The sequence below is a fragment of the Aulostomus chinensis genome, chromosome 11 (genome assembly GCF_037954235.1).
Source record: "Aulostomus chinensis isolate RoL2024-O1b breed Wild chromosome 11, RoL_Achi_v1.0, whole genome shotgun sequence".
Taxonomy (NCBI): domain Eukaryota; kingdom Metazoa; phylum Chordata; class Actinopteri; order Syngnathiformes; family Aulostomidae; genus Aulostomus; species Aulostomus chinensis.
In genome coordinates, this window is record NC_141330.1 from 16,924,905 (window position 1) to 16,943,728 (window position 18,824).

The following is an 18,824-nucleotide window of genomic DNA, read 5'->3' on the forward strand; positions in this document are numbered from 1 at the left end:
TCAGATATTATTTTTCTCACTATAAACCATGTTTTTCTCACCATTCCCTCATGTTAGTCGGCTTCAACATTTCTATTAATTGGTACTTTGCATGAATTAAAACAGAATTTTTTTTTTCCTGGCGTTATTATGTGAGAGCGTAATACTTGTTCGCCAGTCACCTTTTTGGTCATGTGATCATTTTGATTGGCTCTTAAAGGCACACCCAACCTTCCTGCTTCACACTTGGATGCGTCGAGAGAGATATGCATTAATTTATCATCATGGGACCGCAATCATGCCCTGCAGCATAATCGTATAGTATGCATGTAACCTATTGTATGTTAATTAATGATATATTATTTAATATTAACATGCTATGGCCAAGGTAAACGAGGATCAGGGTTAATTTAATTAAGTGCAAGACTTCACGTCCCCGTGGTTGTGTTTCAACGATTTCATCTCATTCTTATTCTCATCAGCTGCTATTTTACAGCAAGTTGTAATTAATTAACATGAAAACATCCCAGTGAAAGCAGCAGCTCAGTTCATGCATGTGTGTTTCTGTACTTTCAAAGTTAAACTTGCGTGTGCAGGTAGAAACAAAGCAATTTTAGCATATAATCTAAAGTCTGCTCATACATTAAGTATAGAATTACTAACCAATGAGTCTTTTTCTCCTGAAGCGTATCCTCGAGCAATTTCAGCCAACAACACCCATGGCACCAATCTGTCTCCAGCTTGATTTCACACTCTACTTCCTCAAAACAAGGACTTGTACGCTACTTGACTTTATATATCTATATCTATCTATAGATACATTTCAATTTTTGGGGGTCAAATCTCTAGTACAAAAACCATACCCAAAAGAATCCTGTATAATGCTGACGGCGAGCTTTTGCCTCCAAAACATCTCCACATTTCGGGACTGAGTCCAGAGACATCAAACCTCCTCTTTCCTCTGGGATGTTTAGGACACAGAGGCCGGCTAATTCCTATTAGTCATGAGAGGTTACACGAATGATCCTTTAAGCCCGGCTAGGAGAGAGAAGGGCAACGGTGATATTTTGACAGAGGTTTCAGTTTCTAGACCATCTCATGTTGTCTTTACGTCATGTCAACGCTGCTATTTGATACATTTGGCAAAGTAGACATATTCATTACAACAACTAGTATAGGCTCTGACACCCCTAGCTAAGATCCGGGCCCAGATAATGAATCAGGGAGAGGCGGAAGATGCCTTGTTGTTGTCTAAGCACCGCCATTATAGCATTTAAAGAACAAAATAGGATTGCATGACTTGGTTGGGCGCAGTTACTGTGTCGGCCATCTTGCATAGAATGCCAAGATGACTAAAACTGAAAGAGACAAAGTTGAAGGACGTAAAAAAGTTGCAAGAAAGGTCTTAATACCACTTTCCTTTCTCTCTCTCTCTCTCTCTCTCTCTCTCTCTCTATATATATATATATATTTATATATGATACAGTTTAAAATTGCAATTAAATCAAAGACTAACATGCATGTTATTGTCCTTTTGTCATTATTACTGGTAATTTATTGGATTTGTTCTCTTCCTTTGTTCTTCCTCGCGCAATACTAAGAGAATCAAAACCCAAACAAGTCAAAACAATTACTCATGCTCATTGCAATGGCTGATGTAGCAGCATATTTCCCCTCTCGCTCACTCGCTTCCTCACTGAAAACTGCATTTGTGCATATCTATGCATGGTTGGTCAGCCATATAGATGCTCATCTGTGTCTTTCATCAACTTGACAGCTTTTTCTCCTCAGAAAGATAACATTTATTATAAGCGCAAGCAATACATATTGGCCCGGAGTAAGTTTGTGGCACATCCCCGCACCTCGTAATCACAGCTGTCCACAGTTAAGTATCCTCCGTGATCTATTGACTCCATTTTTATTCACTGGATTTCTACCCCGGTAGGTAGAGGGAGTCAGTTAAGAGCAGAATGCAGAGCAGCCATAATTCATATAATACAAGGGACCTAAATAAAACGTCTAAATCTTCAGTGATAGATCAGATGTAGTTGAGTGTGTCTATTTAGGTGGCAGTACACAAGCTAAACACAATAAAATACCATTTCTAATTGTTATTAAATTACATTTAATGGATTCAAGTGAAATGTATGAATTCTTTTCAAGCGGTCCATGTAACTCATTCTGTGTCAATGTTCTTTTGTATTGTGGATGCAAATAAGGCCCAAAGAATGCACAGGGATTAAAAAAAAAAAAAAGCAAGAAAAAAGAAAAACAACAAACACATAAAAAAAATGAATTCACCAGGATATTTATGTTTTATTAACTATGTTTAAGATAATATATGACGGGAGCAATTTTACTCATTTTCATAAAATAAATACAAGGTAATGATATCTCATGAGAGAAACCACGTTCTTTAATTCATCATGAAATTAGCTTTTCTACGCTAACTGCCGTTATGTCACGGGAGTTCACATTGTGCTCTCATATTTTAATCACTCTATGGGAAAAGCACTCTTGCCCCAAGCATTATGCTAATATTTATTTTGGTTTCTATTACCCTAGTGTTTACAGCAAATATGCCGGGGTCAAATGAGAGTCAGTATTACTGATGTGATCAAGTTTCATATTCATTTTCTTCTTCTTATCCTGTTTATTTACAATAAACTGCATTCTAAATAACATTCAGGATGTATGCATGTTCACAAGCTTGATTTGAAATCTTTGAGGCTTGACTAAAACAAAGAATTAAAAAAGCAGTTAAAATGATGCTTGCAGTCTTCTTTTTTTTTCCCTCCACACAAATGCTAACATGCTAATCTCACTTTGTCAGTCTATCTCTCAAAACAACAAAGCCTAATTGTCATGTGGGTTTGCACCATTTGTTTGGATATAGAGAGGAGAGTTGCCCATTTTGCCCAGCCAGTATGCCATATGGCTGGTGCTGCTATGTCTCACAAGTGCCCCTTGTCGTCTCCCAGTCTAGTGGCTTTCGATTACCTAGCAGTGGCAGTTCCTTTCCCAAGCTGCCACTACTTCTGGCAGGTTATAATAAAGATGACTCTTTCACAGTGTGAACTGCTCTCTCATGGCCAGAAAACCACACACACACATGCATGTGCGTGCGAGCGCACGCTCACACACACACACACACACACACTCACACACACACACACACATCACACCACGTTAGCAGCAGGCTGAAGCTGAGCTGAGCTGTGTGGTGACTGACGAGATGAAATGTGAGGATTAATGGATATTTATATTTCATTATGTTTTTATACTGGCTGCAGAATAATGTATCACTCTCTAGGAGATACTGAAACATATGTCAGCTCCTATCCACTTACGGATATAATTCAATTTGACTATAAACGTACTAATCAAATTTCATTAAAGTCTAATACGTCTTTCAAAAGGGCACAATACGATATTGCTCTTCTGCATTTGTCAGCTGGAGGGGTGCGTGTGGAGCAGTAATCCAGTTTAGGGTATCATTTGGGATGGTGTGAAAGAGTCAGAGTGATCACTGGAGGGCAAACGGCCCGAAAGAGTCTAAAACATGGAATTAAGATTTTTAGCAATGATAATTTAGGAGGGTTACATCTACACCACGAACAGAATAGTTATCTTCGTCACAAGTTGGCCTAATTTAATTGATTAAACTCATCAGAGAATGGTGAGTGTCTACACTGCAGTTGCCTGTTTACATTTTTTTTTTCTGATTCCAAGAGTGTGTTTTGTCTTATTAAAGATATCATATTTCCTTTGTCGTTCTGTGTCATTAAGTAGATTGTATGGTCATTGAGTAAAAAAAAAAAAAAAATCTTAGCAAATGTGCTTAAAATAACTTAAATTTACAGTTTTTTTTTTCATTGATAGAGTTATTAATGATGATTTAACTAATTGTTTTAGGCATATTTATTCCAAAATCTGCACATTGTATTGTATTTATTGTACGCAAAATGTATTCCAGAGATTAAGATAATATATTATTATCTTAATATTTTTATGTGATATATTCATGTCATATCAGCTAAACACATCCAGCGTTATCCCTTCAGACAAATATTAATTTGATGTAAGATTGTGTACAGATGTCACATTATCTAGTGTAATTGTACATGAACCGATGAACTGAATCAAAGATAAAGGATGCAAGAATTGATCATTTCATCTCATAAATGTAATTCTTGGGATCTTTTGTACCTTTTGGATAGAAGTTACACATTGATGATGGTTTTAATGAGTGCATTGTCATTTTCATGGGATTTAATTGAAATGATAAAAGTATGTGGATGGCAGGATTTGCTATTACCAAAACTTAATATATTTTTAAAATATTTTTACAACTTTCTGGAACAGTGGGTTTCAATTATGTTTATCTGTTTATTTTATTTTCAGCCTGTCCTCTCCAGAAGAGTTTAAATGACAGATGTCAGCTGGTGGCAATCATGACCACACAACCACCAAAGTAGGAAATCACAAAACATCAAAAAAGGTAAGGAGAGTCTGTATAAGGAGGTGGAGGCAGCGGTTGCTTAACAGAGGCTACTGAGTGGCGAAAGATGATGGAATAGAGAGCTGCCGTATGGTTGCTGGTGAGGATAACATGAAGCCGATGCAGGAACCAGTTATCTTGATTTTGCGTCAAACCTTACTACTCCATTTAAGTTTGTTTCGTTCAATTGCTGTCACTTCTAAGCGGTGCATCTCTCACTGTTTCTGGTGCAATATTTTCTTCAGGTGAAAGGCACTTGAAACTTACAGCTAATTGTCTGAGAGAGCGAGAGAGGGACCGGCAGAAGCTCCTGTCCTCCAGCCACCTATCAGCAACAAGAAGCTCCAATCAGTAACCGAACCACAAACAAAAAAGCAAACCACATTAGCAAGCCGTCAACTTCATGAATGAGGTAATCTGCCACCCTCCACTGCCAAATGACTCACCTCGGTGAAAGAGCGTCACAACAGCCAGGACAATGTGCTTCAGTGGAGATGACAATGGACGTTTTATGGCCGCTGCTGTGTGTGTGTGTGTGTGTGTGTGTGTGTGTGTGTGTGTGTGTGTGTGTGTGTGTGTGTATCTTGCTGGTTTTGTTAAACCTGTCACACTACACTTGGCTCCTGGTGTTGCCAGTAATCAATACAGGCCTGAAATCGCCTACTGTTACCTGCCTCCCATACTGCCTGTTTTGTCCCTGATTTAATAATGAATTAGACCCCCCTTCAAAAGCAGTTGTGACTCTCTTTGTGGACTCTCATCACACACACACACACACACACACACACACACACACACAGAGTCATGTTAATACATAAATTCTACAAGGATACAACCACATAGGAATACTTATTCGTCTAATGCAGCTTGCATGCTCATATGATTATCAGCATGCATTTTTCAAGAGGCAAATGGGAGACGGGAGGTGAAACACATACACAACATGTGCATACACACACACACACACACACGTGCATACACACACACACGTGCATACACACACACACACGTGCATACACACACACACACTGTTCAACTAGCTAACATCAAGGCTAACATTTCCGTTACATTTGCTGATCAGTGATCAATAATTCAGAGTCCCCTCTCAACTTGAAGGGTCCCCGGCTTCCTGAAACATATGGCGGTTGCATGCGTGTTTGCTTTGTACAAGCGCGTGCACCCTCTTGTCTGACATCATTTTATCTGCTGTTCATGTTACCGGCTCCTTATCACAGAGGGCAGTCTGCTACCACAGCCCAGCGGTATGCGAGGAAACATCGTACCTGAAGTTGCTTTTTCAGAACTTGACTTTTGTTCCTCCCTTCCCCCAACCATGTCCCATCTAATGATGGAGCACCCAACGGCAGTTATAAAAGCCAGCCCAGTAATTTGCTGTGTAAGTCGACATGATGGTTATCTGTGTACGGGGCACCTTTCATTTCCTCAAGCTGGGTTTTTCCTCGATTCACGCCGTCGTTATCTTTCTCACTGTAGTAATTTGTCCAGCATGGGTTGACCGACTAAAGGTCTCCAGTTCCACCCTCTCCATCCACCCCTCATTTCTTTATCAAAGGAAAATTATGATTTAGCAGCTTGTATCTTCTATATCATCTACTTATGTGCCGTTATAAGTAAGACAAGCACACGAACAGTTTCATGAAACCAACTTTAACATTTTGTATGAACCATCTTTTGTAGGCATTATTTGGCCAAAATGAAAAATTTATTTTGCTGTTCCATAATATTTGCCAGAACTTTCCCCAGCAACTACAACTCTCTCTCTCTCTCTCTCTCGCTCTCTCTCTCTTTGACAATACTGTCGGGACCTCCCCCCCAAACTTTAACCGATGACATGCTCTAGATATGCCCACTTTTCAGCATTCCAATCCAACTATTCCCAGCATTATTTCCTTGCTGCTTATCCCAGAATGTACCACAATGCAACAGTTTGACACTCTTGAAAAGCCAGACTTCCTGCTGTCACCATATATCATCTCACTTTTATCACTGTTCATCATTTATCAGGGGTTTGAATATTGTGCTTTTAGTTTTAAGATTTCTCTCCAATAACAGACAAATAGGCACCTGATGAAAGTTTCTTGAAAGACATTCAGTTTTCTCTTGGGATGTTATTGAAGAGTTGCGTCATGCAGTTTTGGCTGGCATCCGTGTGTAAGCACCTCTTTGCTATTGAAGGATGACTCTTCCCAGGCTTGCCTCCATCACGCTGTGTGAATGATAAATAGGGAGAGTTCGTCTTAGCAGTTTCACGGGAGGTCCATCCGTGACCCTGTAGCTCTCCTGTGGTACTACAATACTCTGATGCGTCCTGGAACAAACCATGTTTGGAGATCAGGGGTTCAGGTTGCCTATCCTAGTAGAAATACTGACAAAAAAAACAATTTTTTTAAAAAGATTTTTTTTCTAACAAGTGGTTGATGATGAATAATTAGCACTGATAAACTTAAGATAACTTATGTGGTCTCTTTGCATCAGCCCTCAAATCAACCCCAGGAGAGGAAGACAGGAAGAAAAGAAAGAAGAGGAAGGACACAGACATAAGTGAACACAGTTATGAAACTGAATCTCATCCCTTATTTATTTATTTTCCCTCTGCCTCTCGTCTCAGGCTAATTCTAATGAAGAGGCTTCAAATGACTTCATTTAGAGTGAAGTTAATTGGGTTTGGTCCTACACGGCTGCACTTCCTGCCTGGATACTTTCCTATGCTTCCCTCCTGATTTAGACACAGAGAAGAAGGAGGAGAAGGAGGAGGAGGAGGAAGGGCTTGGCTTAGGTGGGGTGGGGTGCGGTTGCAGAATATGAAGGAAAACAGATCAAGATTGAGAAGAAGATAACAAATAACAGAAAGATGGAGCATGAGATAAGAAATGTAAAGTGAACAAGAGAGAATGAGAGGAAGTGACAAACACAGAGAAACAGAGATGAGTAAGGGGCTGTGGGCCCTCATATCAGGAGCGTCGCCCCCGTTAGCCCAGAAATGTAATTAGATCTGGCAGCCACCCCATAATGATAAATGCTGGGATGATGAATGGAAATGCAAATGTGTGTGAAGTAGCTTCAGCCATCAAAGGGGGAATATCATTAACACTTTCCTCTTGTCAAATCCATCATTGTCAAGGGTGGCTCCCTGCCTTCTCCATGTCCCCCCAGTTACACAGGGGCAGTTTAGGAGTTAAGGAGGAGGCCGTGATGAAGAGGAGGAAGTGTGTGTGTGTGTGTGTGTGTGTGTGTGTGTGTGTGTGTGTGTGTGTGTGCCACTAGGGTTGTGTGCTTGCTTTCATATCTGCAATTAGACACACATACTAGTAGATGAGTGGTGCCTGGATGATGTAATTTAATTTAATTTAAGTTGTGTGACTTATTTGACTTTTATTTGACAAAATCAAGAGAGGAAGTTGAAAACAGCCAACAGCGCCCCCCCCCGCCCCCCCCCCCCCCATGGTTGTATATATCCATGATACTATACTTTAAATTGTGCTACTTTAAGTGAGTGTTCTGTAGTAACTACATAGTAGTACACGTAGCTCCAACTCTCTTCACTTTATACTGACTGTCAACTACGTGAAGAGTGTCACATGAACACAAAGTTGGAATCACAACTCCGGACAATGGGCTTGTCGGAGGAGCAATGCAGTATCATTTTCAGAGATGTGAGAATAAAGCAAAATGACTAAAGGGAGGTCTAGTGAATGAAAAAACACACGCCTAGTCAAGGAGGTTCCTGGCAGACCCAAGTACAAAGCTGTTTGGTGAAGTTATATGTTGTTACAGAGCAGCTCTCGTAAAAATGTGACTCATTGTTCTTAAAACATAGCTTTGCACTCAAAAGCATAATTGATGACTTCCCTTTCAGTGTTAATCTTGTGAAACTGCTTACGAAGTGTCTAATTATCCAATCATCATTTTACAACCTCAGACACCATTGTAGTTTATGTCAGTTTATGCGCTGAGAAAATGGCAGCCAACAAATACGAACATTACCCTCTTAAAAGATGTCCAATAATAAAATCACATGATCATACACCTAAAGTTAGAAGAGATTACAAGCTTTTGAAAAGCTATTAGTACAGGAATTTAGAGAAATACTGATGACCCTCAGCCCTTCAAACAACTAGACATGTATAAGACTAACACTGCTATTACTGTCAGCAAGGATAGAGCGGTGACAGGAGCGATGGAATTCACCACAGAGGAAACAACAGATGTTATTCTCTGAGTCTTCTCCGTCTCTCACCTCTAGACACCTGCTACATCACTTGAGCATCTTGTTCTCCACCCTTGCCAAGTCCCAACGCTGTGCCAAAAAAGCCTTTACTCACATTATACTGGATTTGATTACAGTGAATGTGCCCTTGTCTGTCCCAACAACAAGGTGTGTCTGCATGGCCTGTGTCAGTTGATGCTAAGCTAACCACCTGAGTTTCGTGCTCACATGTGTACCGTCTTCTGCCTCTACATGCGTCTCTCAGACACTGAGAGTGTTTCAAATGACGCCTGTCTGCCTTCACTTTTTTTTTTAACTTGAATGCAATAACAGGATTGACCTTGGTGTCACAGACGTGATCCAATTACCTCCTCAAGGACGGTTCAGGGAACTCACTGAACCCCCTTGTGGCCACTGGCACAAATACACGTAGGAATAACAACTGAGTTTTTTTTTTTATATTAACACATAACTCATGATTTATTGTGATGCATTACTCTATGATAGTATTTGGAGACAGTAAAGTACTTGTCTGACTATTTTCTGGAATAATTGACTCTTCTGGGGTATGTTAGCCTGCATGGGCAACTACAGCAGTTCTGATTATCTATCACCAGGCCTGCAAAGCTTGAGTTGGGTAATTCTATGCAAGTTTGGTTTCAATGATAATTCTTGGACTATTACTCATATTAGTTGGAAACCCTACCATCCTAACACCTAATGCTGCAGTAAGTGAGCTGACACGCTGTAGTTAGTGGTACTCATCTTTTATCAGTCAGCAGCGTTTTTACTCTGAACTCTTACGCATTTCTTAACGTCACATTCGAAATACTTCTACATAGGAGCCATTTGTGTATTCTCACATGATTGAAGTTGAAAAAAAATGTAAAAAAACAAAAAATAAATAATAAGTAATTCTGCATCGTTCCTGTCTGCACTGCTGTTTTGTTTGAATGTGTTAACCTCTAAACACAAATGTTTAATTGTGACAAGGAGACAAGGAGGTGCTGGTGTGGTGGGTGGTGGGGGGTAGAGGTGTCTTTTACAGGAGTTGTATGAGCCAGCGCAGCTTTGTCTGACACCTTCATCTGAATTATTGAGCATGTGTTTGTGTGTGTGTGTGTGTGTGTGTGTGTGTGTGTGTGTGTGTGTGTGTGTGTGTGGGAAATGGGGAGGAGCAGTCTCACAGGTGAACTGAACAGAACACTACAAGAAAAGGTTGGATTACAAACAACCAAATACAAAGACATACCTCTACCCTGACTTGTGTACCAATGTGTTGTAAATACTTCATACACAGACTCAACCCAATCTGATGGAAATATTTGCAGTTAACCACAACTTCTTAACACCAAAGAAACAATGGCAATAGAATGTCATTTTTAAAATAAAAAATAACTTGGTTTCGGAAAACATTGTCGGTTAATCTGAGACATGGTATTACTGTACATAAACTGGACTTGAACAGGACACATCTCCTGTTGCAAGGTCTGGTATTTGTTGGGCCCGCGTACCACTGCAACTTGTTCTCCATGTGTTTTAACATCAGAATCATGGTTCATGATTCGTGTGCTCAATAATTAATTATCTCATAGTCATTGTTTCAGTGGCATCATCGTTTAATTAATTGTTAAAATTAACAACATTACATATTTTCTCAAAGTTTGCCCTGCTTGTTCATTTATTTTGATACACAGTTCTGCATATTGCCTTTTGAATATATGCAAAAAAACTAAAAAAAAAGTTGACACACTCACCCTAACCAGTGCTTAACTGCATTAAAGAGAATGGACAAAGCGTTCCCTCTTTGATCGGCTGTGAAAACGCGTCTCTCTGTCAGACACTTTGCACTTCTCCTCCTCCTCTTTCTTTGACCCAGACACTGATCTCATCCGCAGTAATAAGGGGGAAGGGGGCCTCTTGGCCCTAATCAAATCACTCATTAACTATTTAGTGGATCAAAAGTTCAGGGAGCCATTGTTGCGCCATCAAGCATCGATGGTAGCTATAACAACCTAAATTAAACACACAAACACGCAAACACGATCAGGAGCAAATACATGTACACTCCAGCAACATTTGTGTAGAAGTACTCACTCACACAGACTTGGACACAGAGACTTTGATGAAGCCAAATTAGAATACAAAGGTGGGGGTGGTTGGATAGTGTGCTGCGTATAAATAATTTGGTATTAGAGCGACTCTTCTTACCACCGTCTGTCGGTGACTAAGAGGTCATCTGTGCAGAGAGCAGATCTGCATCACTTCACCCCAACCAAAACACGATTATAACTAGTTTTCCTATTAAGAGTGGCAACAAATGTTTGATATGTGATACACACAGGTTTTATCTCCTGCTCGTCAATTTTCTGTGCAAAAATGTCTTTTTTTTCCAGCAGGGTTATGCAAAACTACCTGGTTTTCATGATCAAGGTTTGTTGCATTTAACAAAAAACAACCTGCTAATTTTCGAGGTTTGAGATTTGTTCTCTATTTAATTTACTGATGTTTTTAACAAGTCCAGTTTTCAGTCCAAGTCCATTTTTTTTGTCCAAGGGTGAAATACTATGAGCTGTCAAGAATGGCATGTGTCAAAATCCAGAAGTGGAAGCAACTGCAGACACATGAAGCCATTTCCCTCACACCGCCGCTGTTAGAGGGTAAGAGATTGTCTCTGGACACAGCTCTGTATGTGTCTCACTGTCAGGTATAATATGAACAGAACTGACAAGGTCTATAGTACAGCCTCTGCATTTATCTGTCCAGTGTGTGTGTGTGTGTGTGTGTGTGTGTGTGTGTGTGTGTGTGTGTGTGTGTGTGTGTGCATCCTAGTGGTGCAAGGTGAAACATTTCTGACACAGCAGAAGGTTAAGAGGCGTACGCAACGCATGCACACACTGAGCTCCCTGCTTGTCTTGTTTGTGCTGCAGAACAGGACATCTTGCAAGGAGTTTCTGATGGACTTGGGTTTAAATCTTTCATGGACAGATGTCCAGTGAGGTTTGCTGCACTGTGTCCTCTGGACATAGCCTGAAGCTAAACACTCTCTTACTGTAGTTGGTCACTGCTGTATTACAATACTTGTCCTTGTTTGTCTGCCCCTCTTGGCCCCAGAAGAATGGCCTGTAATGGAACGGACTCACACCTGAGAGGCCCAAGAGCAAATGTGGACAAACAGCAGACAAAGTTAAGGAGACATGAAGGACCATTTGTCAATTCCAATATCAGACCATGTAAGGACCACAATGACCAGTGTTCTTTGTTTTTAGACATGACTTATTTAGAGATGTTGTTATATGTCTCTGACCCCACAGAACTGCTGCTGCTGTGTTTGCCAGAGCCTACACGTTAGTAAGAGTGTATAATTAGCATATAAAAAGAGCTTTGTTGTGATGTAGGCAGTAAATGATGTTTAACTTGAGTGTCAGCTTTTCCATCTCACCCTTAAGAACTTTTTAAAAAGGTCAATGACAACTCCCACTGATCACATTTCAAGAACACACTGATGCAAAAGGAAAAAAAAAACAAAAAACATTACAGACCCTTTACTCATTTACTGTGAAGACAAGTGCTTAGCAACACAACCCAAAATACACACAAACACACAGACCTACGCACACACACACAATACACACTCCTATTTCTCCAGGGTTTACGCTTTGATGTGACGCCGTCTTAAGCCTGCCAAGGAGACTGCATCAGGTTCTCAGCCAAGACTCTTCACCTGCAGCTACAGACGTCCTGTCAGAGCCCACAGAAGAGCAAACACACATGCAGCCACACACACACACACACACACACACATACACACACACAGATTCTATCCCTCAACATACACACACACATTTACACTGTGTTACACTGTGTCGCTCCGCTGATAAAATATGAGATGTGAAGTGTTTTTGGGGGGATGGATAGAGGGATCATGAAAGGTTCGGAAAAGCAAATATATTGAAAACAAAGAAAATGTATTTGGTTGATTTCTTTGGGATCACAAACACATTTGTACATTATGAAAATGATACAAATTCAAATCCAAGAGTTAAAGATTAGGCTTTGTCTGCTTCACACCCTGAACACACATCCCACACACCCACAGACACACTAACATTTTGAATCTTCTATTTTCATTGCAGACTAATTTGTCCTTTTTTTATGGGTACATACCTTTACCATGTACATGAATTCGATGGAGTTCTACAGAACAGTACATCTCCTTTTCTATGTATGTGGATCTGATATATAAAGCATGTAACCCTGAGGACAAGACCAACACAGCTCAGCATGTTTGGTGAAAATCCAATTATTACTCGACACCTTTGAATTCAGAAGTGGATCCACAGAGTCCTAAACCAATTATGAGACTTGGTGAGGGAAGGAAAGAGGGACAACATGGAGAGAGGGAGCTCTGACCGACAGGTTAAGTCTGGATTGTGTTTGTTTTACACCGGCACCTTATTTTAACTGCTCTAAGTATCACTTTTTCTATCAGTCATCTATTCTAATATCCTTTTTAACAGGAAAAATATCTAAAACATTTTAATTATTCTGCTTATCTGATAACAACGCCTCCAGCCTACCTTGCCGGTCTATATGAAATGTGTGGGTGCAGAAGAAGGTGACTTTGTTTTTCTGCCATTAAGCCATTTGAAACAACATTTAAGTAAAAGGGAGAACCAGCATGAACACACACCCGCTGTTGTGTATCTTATACATCACACAAGATGTAAACTCTATTGTGACACAATCAAAACCTTTTCCCTGTTGGAACTGATGTCAGCTCATCACACAAACAAAGATTACAGGAATTCTGCTTCCTGGAAGTGGGTTAGTGGGCCACACTTAAGGGGGATTTACAGGGATGGATACTTGTTCCAAACAGAAAGAACTGAGGGGCTGTGTATAGGAGCAATGTAAATAAATAAAGATTTGTGCTCTTTTGCTATGTGAATCACAAACTCTTATGGTATTTGAATATCTCTTCTCCTCTTGCTGCTCCAGTCAACCACCACCACAGACAGGTGTTTTTCAGAATGAGCTTTTTACAAGTGCAAACACAGACAACCGGTGATTGAATAAGTGACCTGATCGTGAAGAAAAAAGTGTAGCAGGAGCAGCAGTGAAGATACGAGGCAGGCAGATGTGTGAGCTGGCTGGGAACAGACGGGCAGGTCAGCGAGGAGCTGACGGCTGGCAGGAGACACGAGGAGAGAGGGGCGGAAGGAATGGCTGACATGTGAGAGAGAGGTTTGTAATGGTCAGGAGGACAGTGTAGCGACACGGACTCAAAAATAACAACACTAAAAATTAACATAAGGTTTTCTACCACAACTCCTGTGGTAGGAGGAAAAACTGGACTGATGAGCTTGAAGGCAGCTGTGGATGAGAAGCAGCAGCTGCGCACACACATACACACACACACACACACACACACACACACACACACACTCATCTATATGTGTTATTTTTCAAATGAAGAGTTAAAAAAAAGCAGTTGGTTGAAAAAAGAATTTTTCTGAAAAGTCCATCCATTTTCTTCCGCTTATTCCTGTTAAGGGTCGTGGGGGGGCTGGAGCCTATCCCAGCAGCCTTCAGGTGAGAGGTGGGGTTCACCCTGGACAGGTCACCAGTCCATCACAGGACCAACACATAGAGACAGACAACCATTCACACTCACAGTCACACCTACAGTCAATTTAGAGTATCAATCAGCCTCGTCCCCTCTTGATGTCTTTGGACTGTGGGAGGAAGCTGGAGTACCAGAGAGAACCCACTCAGGAACAGGGAGAACATGGAGACTCACACAGAAAGATCCTGTGCTGGAGCCGGGACTCGAACCTGGATCCTTCTTGCTGCGAGGCGACAGTGCTAACCACTGCACCACCGTGCCGCCTGTCTGAAAAGTCATACTGACATTTTACATATTATGGTACATTCAAATATAATTAATAATATATGTGATTATATATAATTACAGGTATATATGTTCGTAATAAATGAAGCACTGTACTTCCTGCATGTGATTTTAGAGACGACCTCTATAAATGCCTAGACTAAGCCTGGAGCAATGCTGGTGATTATTAAGTGACCAGTTACCAATAAGCCAAAGACAACTCCTCCAAATAGACGATACTCCATGATCCCTATTCAGCAATGTAATACCACAATACCTTTTCCCTCTTTCTGACTTTTCTCACTGAACTTGCATATCGGTTGGGAGGCATAGTGAGACAAGAGGAAAGGCGAAAACAAAACAGTATTTTAGCGAGATTGGCAGCACGGGAGCATCAGATGATCAATCACAGTGACAGAGCTGAAATAAACAGGATGGAATGAAGGCGTGATGGCCTGCTCCAGAGCCCAGGTGTTTCTCTCCCTGATGCTTATCACCTCTGTTTAATCTGTCACTGCCTTTCTTTCCCTCCTCTCGTCTCCTTCACTCATTTTCGGTCTCTTATGTAGAACTTGTTCCTTAAAGCAGGCGGATCCCAACTTAAATGAAAGGAAGCCAAAATGATCTTCAATGTTTTTCTTAGAAATCCTTTGTTAGGGTCTGAAAAGATATTTAAAGCAGCAATAAAACTCTAGTTCATGTACATAACCAGCTGCTACTATCCAGTGGCCCAGCCAGCACCGGCCTGGAAGGGGGGGTAGTTTATTATTTGTAATCAAACCAAGGACTGCAAGGTTAAGGTTGGAGTCAGGGTTGGGCTAGCGCTATGTAGTGCCTACCATATGCATAGAAGGTAACATCATGTCCTCTGAAGTGATGGAAACATGACTTTTTTAAATGTGTGTGTGTGTGTGTGTGTGTGTGTGTGTGTGTGTGTGTGTGTGTGTGTGTGTGTGTGTTTGTGAAGGTGTTTGTGGCTGGCAGTGTCAAAGCCTCGAATGCCTTTACAGTGATATCCGTGTGTGTGTGTGTGTGTGTGTGTGTGTGTGTGTGTGTGTGCATTTGTGTGTGTGTGTAGCACATGCACTGGGCTGGGCTGGCTAACTGCTGGGAGTCTCATAAAGCTCTCAGTTTGATGACCAACTGAGCAGTAAATTAATTAATCATCATTTTATGCCTCATCAAGCGCTTTGCCTGCACCTCGCCACGGGAGCCCGTCCCAATTAGCAAACAGTGGAGCCAATTGTTTTGTTTAGCTTAGGTATAAGAGAGAGAGAGAGACAGACAGAAAGAGAGAGAAGAGAGAGAGATGCTGAAAAGGACAGAAGAAGAACAAGTAAGAAAGATATAAAAGAGTGTGTGCTTGAAAGTGGAGGTTATAGGGCTGGCACAATAATATAATAAATACAAGTCAGCTTTATTGTTCCTTTTCTCCTGTATGCATGTGTGTGCATGTGTGAGCATGAGTGAGCGTGTGTACAAGAGAGAATATGAAGAAGGGCGCATGCAGAGGAGGATCTGACAAGATAATAAATATGTCATCCGTCTGTGTCAAAAGACTACAGGCCTGCAGACCTGTGAGGGACCCGTCAGCCAAGTTGGTGGGGGAGAGAGAGAGAGAGAGAGAGAGAGAGAGAGAGAGAGAGAGAGAGAGAGAGAGACCTCTTCAGTGACCTGCCCCCCTGCAGCTTCAGTAGTTTATTTAGAGCTAAGAAAGACAGCAATGCAGAGGCAGTGCACGCGAACGGGTACGACTGTTTCAGAATGTGGGTCAAAGTGTGGCAAACAATTTTTTTTTTGCATATGAAGGTCATGCAAAAACAAACGTGAAGTAAATTCATTAAAATATGTTAGAGGTAATCACAGTGAATAGATGCCTCAAATAATAGCCTCTGATTTACTAAAAAAAAATTGCTTCTGTATAGATATCCTGTATATATATTTAGTTAATTCCTGCAAGTAAACTATATCATTATCATGGCTTCACAAACAATCCATGCTAATTCATTCTAATATTTTTGTTGCCCTGTGAAAAGGGTGGTGGTCAGCAGTGGGCATAAAAAAAAACCATAAATTCTACCTGGTCATGTAAGTAGGTGGGCAACAAGGATAGATGCTCCACGGTCAAACCAATCAATACGAGGTAATCAATAATATTTTCCCGATAAAAAAGTAGGCCCCGTCATGTAAAGGCTCGTGCAGACCCACTAGGATCCCTCCAGCAGCACTGGGAGATGGAAACACATCATTCTATCAGGCATGTGTGCACACTGGTGCTGCTGGTCCCAGGTTGATGTGAGGGAACGGACCCGTGTAAAAAAAAGCCTGATTGTCACTACAGATTTTGGTAATGGGTGACAGAAAGGCAGACAAGATGACATTGTGGCAGTGCAGCCAGGAGGAAGCCAGCAGCCACGCCAGGGGCAGGGACGGAGGGACGGATAAGCAGATGTTGTTCATCACCCAGGGGTGGTGGGGGTAGCCTGTGTGTGGCCTTCCGTGTGTGTATGCATGTACGTTTGAGGAGATACATGGCTGTGTGTGAGTGAGTATGTATGTAACTGTGTGTGTTTGCTTGCATGTGTCTGTGTGCATCAGACAGTGAGTGCGCACACAATGCTTTGCTGTACCTGTGTGTGTGTGTGTGTGTGTGTGTGTGTGTGCGCGCGTGTGTGTGTGGGTGTGTTCCAGCATCCGCATTGGGCTTGAGGGAGAGGCACCTACAAAAGGCATCTGGCAAGGAGAGCCAAAACAACAAAGGTAACCTTGCCTCGAGAAATGTACTGGGCAACTGTAGTGGAGTGTAATGTGACGTGTGTGTGTGTGCGTGTGTGTGTGTGTGTGTGTGTGGGGGGGGGGGGTGTTGCATGAGTTTTTATGGCTAGAACTAATGTGTGCATGCAAGCTTGTGTGCATCTGTAACTTTTAAACAAACTCGCTGCCATGCACGTTTATATTTTATGTTTTTTGCTAAATGGAGAGGTGCCTTCAGAATATCAAGCATCTATTTAATATATTTAAGAATGTTAAAATCCTCTCAATATCAAGTGGAGTTACACTGATACATGACTTGGATACTCATTAAAAAGCAATAACATGACCCCTCCATTCATATCATGTTTTATTTTTCATGTTTAAAGTCAAAAACAATACGCTTTTATATATATATATATATATTTTTTTTTTGCATTTATAATTCCAGGAATTTAGTTGATTATCCTGAAGGAAAATAGGAAGATCACATATTTGTTGATACAACAGCTCTTCTTTTATGTGTTCATATGGAGTTGAAACACATTCTTGTACGCGAACAGGCTTTATTAAGGTAGGACACAGTAATGTCTTCAAATGGTTTTGGATGGTAATCAGTATGAAATCAGTGTATGAAGTGAGCGTTGTGATCATCTCAAGTGCATCAGAGTCACTTCAAAAACGACGCAATTAACTTCAGACTTCACGTCAGACTCATTTCTCGACACTATCATGACTGATTTTTTTTTCTTTTTATTATTTCAGAGAGGAGTACCCTTGCCCTCATCAAAAACTGAACATCACTTTAGAGCTTGCAAAAAAAAAAAAAAAAAAGATCTACCGGTGATCGCTTAGCACCAAGAAGATAATTCCAGAAATGTGTAAAAGAAGCGACCCCCCCCCCCACACACACACACACACACACACACACACACACATTTCACTAATTGGCCGTTTCTGATTTCAAAGAGCGGCGTTCAAACTCGCCCCACTCATGTCCGTGATTGACAGATGACTGTAGATGGAAGTGTGGGAACTGCTCCTCCCACATCCTTTTCATGTTTCTGCAGGAGATTTTCCTGCTGTAAGAAATAAATTTACTGTAACAAAAACAAACAAAAAAAGTATCTTCAGCATCTGGGCTTATCTTTCCATCAAATATCCTGCAGGAGGAGTGTTTGGGAGTAGAGTGTGTGCAGGTGGGGAGGTTATCAAACTCTGGGTGTGAGGCAATGTTCAACACAGTCCAACAACCCTGATGCCCTATGTAGCAATTTGTCAAAATGAACTGTGGTCAAGAATCTTATGAATAAGTTTAAGGGGGTTTCTCTCTCTCTCTCTCTCTCTCTCTCTCTCTCTCTCTCATGATGTCCTGGCTTGTTTTGCATCACTTTTTTTCTCTCCATTTCTGATTTCAATCACTTGCACTAATGTCACACTTGTACTCTTCGTTGTATTATTCATAGTCATCG